Genomic DNA, 6,251 nt, shown 5'->3' on the forward strand with positions numbered 1-6,251 from the left:
ATAAGTCGATGATTGGTTAGGAGGTACATTGTATGCACAAAGGCCCTGCTGCCAACATCCTTCCATGCCTATAGGGAAAGCTCTTTCCATGTTTACTGTTGAGTAGTAGAGTGGTCATGATCATGGATACATTCAACAAAAATAATTCAATGAGACTTGCATGTTTATATTCATAGTTTTTTATATAGGTATTACATATCTATAAATGTCTAGACAGAGGTTGCTTTTAAAAAATATGTGGAGAGACTTGACTCCTTGTGATTCAGTGGATAGCCCCATGTAATTTTCATGGCAGATATTCTACTGCTGCCATGAAAACTACATTGGTATTGACTACATTGACTGCCGACTCACAAAGAGTCAAGTCTCTCCACATCTTTTTAAAAGCAACCTCTGTTTAGACATTTATAGATATATAACACCTATGTAAAAAACTATGAGTTTACTGTTACTGCCCATTTTTTTTTTTACTTCCTAGTCTAGTTATTATGTAGTTAGCATTTCCGGAGGATACCTCCATCAAAGTACTAATCAGCTCCAATTTTAATTAGTATTTTGGGAATAACTTAACTGTTGTGACCTGCTTTGATCATGTTGTTACTGGATGTTATTTAGTAATAATTTAAATATATAATCAATCCAGATTAAAAAATGAGTCTCTTTTACATTAGCTACATATTGTGATCAATAGTTTCCTGAATATGACCTATTAACCCATTTCAATTGGAGAAACAAAGTAAATTAATCAAATATTTCTTTTTAGTAGCATATATTAGGCTAGAAGGGGGACGCAGTGGCTCAGGGGCTAAGATGCTGAGTTTGTCGATCGAAAGGTCGGCAGTTCAGCGGTTTGAATTCCTAGTGCTGCCGTGTAACGGGGTGAGCTCCCGTTATTTGTCCCAGCTTCTGCCAACCTAGCAGTTTGAAAGCAAGTAAAAAATGCAAGTAGAAAAAATAGGGACCACCTTTGGTGGGAAGGTAACAGCGTTCCATGCGCCTTTGGCGTTGAGTCATGCCGGCCACATGACCACGGAGACGTCTTCGGACAGTGCTGGCTCTTTGGCTTAGAAACGGAGATGAGCACCGCCCCCTAGAGTCGGGAACGACTAGCACGTATGTGTGAGGGGAACCTTTATTTTACCTTTTATTAGGCTAAAAAAATCAGCATACATAGCCACAGTTTTGACACTTTGGAACTGGAAAGAATATAAAGAAAAGGGCATGTAGGTGATAAAAGTACATTAGGGTGACATCTCTGGCATGTGATATGTTAGAAAATAAGTAATATTAAACAAAAATGTTTAAATTTCTGCAATTGGCACTATTCAGCTTATTTTTCCAGTGACTCAGTGGTTCATGTGATTCTCATAACATACTGGTACTTTCAGCTTAAAGAACAGTGATTGACAAATTTTAGAAGAGGTAAAACGGTATTTCTTTGCAGATGATGGTACATACTAGGATAGTATCTGTATCCATCCTTTAAAAATTCACATTAAATATGGATAAGTAATTTTAAAAAGTTATGTTGAAGTAAACATTTTGAAGTGTAGAAGATATTTCTATAATGTAGAACATAAAATTGTTACAAGATAAAATTTTAATGTCAGGACTGTATCAGAAAATTGCAGAAATATCCTCTAACTGATTCTTTCAACCACACTAAAATGTTATAAAAATGAGGTATATCATTTTGGGGTGATTATTAGATTTTCTGTTAGTTTATCTGTACAGTAAGAATTTCAATACATCTATACTCTACTGGGTAGATAGACATTTTCCACGGTAATCTGAAGATCACAGCAAGGCAGGTGGATTTGATTTTAGTGGCAAAAGGTACCTTGTAGCGAGACCTGAAGGGCTAGATTAGGGACAGATATGCAGGTCTATTTATGTTGTCCCTAAAACTTGATGGAACTTAATGCTATTGCTATTGTTTGGTCATCTGGTTGCTTCTGACTTTTTGTCAATTGGGCATCATTTCACCTGATTGTCAAGTAACTACTACTTATTGATGATGAATGCTGGATAATTGAGAAAACTAAAGAATACCAAACAGAAATCAGGATGAATCCCAGAATATTTCTTTGTCCTCGTGAGAAATATATAGAGGCCAGGAAATCACAGTGTGGACAGAATATGATGAAAGAGAATCTAGGTTGGCAAATAAGTGCAACAAAGATATATACTCTCCCCTTTTTGGAGAATGGATTGGATGAACATGGGTTTAAATGAGTGGAAGAAATATCAGTAACCTTCACTATGCTGAGGATACTATTATGGTAGAATGCAAATGTTCTGTACCCTTTAGTAATAAAAGTCAAGGAGCGCAGTAAAAATGGACTAAAATAAGATTAATGACCACAGGTAGAGCAATGAGCATTAGACATGACAATGAAGATATCAAAGTGGTAGATAGCTTCTGGCTTTTAGGATCAGCCAACAACAGTAAAGGAACAAGCAGTCAAGAAATATTCCTCAGATTAGCACTTCATAAGAGCACTCATGAAGGCCCTGGAAAATATATTTAAATGTCCCAACATGCTTAGGGCTATAAAGATCAGAACTGTGCAAGTCATGTTACTCTTTATGACACCCTTTGGAAACAAAAATTGGACCTTGAAGAAGATAGGATAAGAAGAGTATTGAAGCTTTTGAATTTTGTTGTTGGAGAAGACTCTTGAGAATACCTCAGACAGTGAAGAAAATGAACTAATGGATCATCAAACAAACTAACCCAGAGTTCTCATTTGAGGCACAAATGACCAGGCTTAAATTATCCTACTTTGGACCCAGCTCTCTGGAGAAGGTTTTATTCCTAGGAAAGGTATCAAGAACAGTGATATTTTTAAAAGATATGCATATTTTGTAATAGCCTATATAAGTAAACCTTTTGCATATTCCAAAAGCAAAACAGATGTTTTTTTTAAAACACTGACTTCTCTATTTTCCTCAAATGTTAGTCATGTGAAGTCCAGTATTTCTGTGTGTGTGTGTTCCTTTTTGAGCTATTTTATTTGCTTCTTTCTAAGTACTTGAAATAAAAGATACAAGGCTTCTCCAATGTAAAGTAACCAATAAAAATTATTTCTGTTCACTGATTCCCAGAACATCAATTTTAATGTTGACATCATTATTCTGATGAATAATAATTAAGTTGCCTTGTTTCATGATTCCATTCCATTTAATAATGGTTTAGACATTATTTGCAGCTAAACTTCCCTTTTATTTTGACCATCTGAGCAACTGATCTAACTGATCAATTTGAATCCTGCCATATCATAAGCATCCGTGTGATTCATATTTGACCTCTGCTCTTCCTCAGTTGAATATCATCTCATGAGATGCTCATCTTTGATTTTTATAGGGTCATTGTCCTAGTGTAAATGTCCATTTGGTCTTGGACTATAATGGCATGTATGTTTGTTTCTTCTTTCAGGAAGGCAGTTCTCCTGCACTGTCAATATAGGTGTTCTTGCAAATTTAAAGGAAGAAGACAAACTGCAATCCCCCCCCCCTCATTGCAGATGACAAGAGCTGCTCCATCCATTTCCATGAACTTCAACTATGAGGAGGAAGAAGTTTTCCCCATTGTCCTCCTTTGCTGCCAGAGAGCTGAGATATTCCTTAAGTTCTAGCAATTTCCTCAAATAGCAAGTTCCTCAAGGCAGCGTCCTTGGACCAACACTCTTCATACTATACATCAATGATCTTTGTGACTATATCTCAAGTAATTATGTTCTCTTTGCTGACAATGTCAAACTATTTAACACCACAGACAATACATCTATCATTCAAAAAGACCTTGATCATCTAACCGCTTGGTCTAAAACTTGGCAACTCCAAATCTCAACCAGCAAATGCTCTGTCTTACACATAGGAAAAAAGAAGCCAAAACTAAGTACATACTTGATGGACATTACCTTACAGATGACCCCCATCCTGTTAAAGCCTTGGAGTTTTCATATCAAATGATCTAAGTGCCAAAGCCCACTGCAACTACATAGCAAAAAAGGCTGTAAGAGTTGTAAACCTAATCTTGTGTAGCTTCTTTTCCAAAAACACTACACTACTAACCAGAGCATATAAAGCATTTGCTAGACCAATTCTAGAATACAGCTCACCTGTTTGGAACCCTCACCACATCTCTGACATCAATACAATTGAATGTGTCCAGAAATATTTTACAAGAAGAGTTCTCCATTCCTCTGAAAACAACAATATACCTTATCCCACCAGACTTGAAATCCTAGGCTTAGAAAACTTGGAACTCCGTCGCCTTCGACAAGACCTAAGTTTAACTCATAGAATCATCTATTGTAATGTCCTTCCTGTTAAAGACTACTTCACCTTTAACTGCAATAATACAGGAGCAACCAATAGATTTAAACTTAATGTCAACCGCTTTAATCTAGATTGCAGAAAATATGACTTCTGTAACAGAATCATCAGTGCTTGGAATACTTTACCTGACTCTGTGGTCTCTTCCCATAATCCTAAAAGCTTTAACCAAAAACTTTCTACTATTGACCTCACCCCATTCCTAAGAGGACCATAAGGGGCGTGCATAAGCGCACAAACGTGCCTACCGTTCCTGTCCTATTGTTTTTCTTTTCTTCTTCATATATATATATATATATATATGTGCTTATACCTCCTAATATTTACTCTTATATATGTTTATATACTATATAATCTTTTTGTATGATACTTACATATATTGTTGTGACAAAAATAAATAAATAAATAAATAAAAATAAAATAGCACTTAGCGTTTAAGACTTATATACCGTTTCACAGTGCTGTAGTTAGTTTACTTATTGTCATTGCACTTCCTACAACAAAATTGAATGCCATCTTCAGTGTACGTCATACATAAGAAACCTATAAAAATAAAACAAAAACACATCCTTCACATTCTATACAACTGAATTGAAAACATTTGATGCTGCATTAATATTGCACTATACAGTAGAATTCAATATAGTTACTGCTCTGGGATAGAAGCTGTTTTTCACCCTATTTGTCCTTGTTTTTATTATCCTGTACCGTCTGCCAGATGGTAATAGTTCAAAAAAAAGTGGTGCCCAGGATGAGATGGACATTTAAGGATGTTTTGAACTTTCTTAAGGCAGCGGGAGTTATAAAGTTCTTCCAAAGAGGGGAGAGGGCAACCAATGATCCTCTGGGAAATGACATTAACCTCTGGAGTACTGTCCTATCTGCCACTGTGCAATTGGCAAACCATATGGAGGTGCAGTAGGTTAAAATACTCTCTATAGTGCAGTGGTAGAAGGTCACCAGCAGTTTTTCATTCGGTTGTTGTTTCCTGAGAAGTCTCAGGTAGTATAATCTCTGCTGGGCCCTTTTGACCAGTGCTGCGATGTGAGCGCCCCGGGTCAGGTCCTCTTTTATGCTAACACCCAGAAACTTAAAACTGGCCACTTGCTCCACTCAATCTCCATTGATAAGCAAGGGCTGGATTTCTGATCTGTTCCTTCTATAGCCCACTATAAGCTCCTTGGTCTTATTGGGGTTAAGGACCAAGTTATTGTCTCCACACCATGAAAGCAACCGGTCCACTCCATCTGGATAGGCAGACTCATCCCCCCCGGAGATGAGTCCCACCACTGTTGTATCGTCTGCAAATTTAATAATAGTATTACTGGCGTGAGTGGGAATGCAGTTATGTAAATAAAGAGTATAGAGTAAGGGATTCAACACACAACCCTGTGGTGTACCAGTGTTAAGAATAAGGGTGAAGGAGGTATGATTACCTAATCTGACCCTCTGAGAACGGCCAGACAGGAAATCCATAATCCAAAGGCAGATTGAATAGGAAAGCCCAAAGTCCATAAATTTAGACACTAGTCTATGTGAAAGAATTCTGTTAAATGCAGAACTAAAATCTGCAAAAAGCATCCTGACATAGCCCACCCCCCATTGTTCCAGATAAGTCAGAGCAGTGTGAAGGGTGATGGCTATAGCATCCTCTGTAGATCTATTTGTTCTGTATGCAAACTGGTGTTTATCAAATGTATGCAGAAGACCAGAAGTGATGTGCCAACAGACCTAGCATATTGTCCCAAACAATATGGGTCTTCATTTTACCGATCTCAGAAGGATGGAAGGCTGAGTCAACCTTGAGCCGGTGAGAATTGAACTGCTGAATTGCTGGCTGCTGGCAGTCAGCAGAATTAGCCTGCAGTATTAAATTCTAACCCCTGCACCACCATGGCTCAGGAAAATAA

The sequence above is a fragment of the Ahaetulla prasina genome, chromosome 3, assembly GCF_028640845.1.
Source record: "Ahaetulla prasina isolate Xishuangbanna chromosome 3, ASM2864084v1, whole genome shotgun sequence".
NCBI classification, from domain to species: Eukaryota; Metazoa; Chordata; class Lepidosauria; order Squamata; family Colubridae; genus Ahaetulla; species Ahaetulla prasina.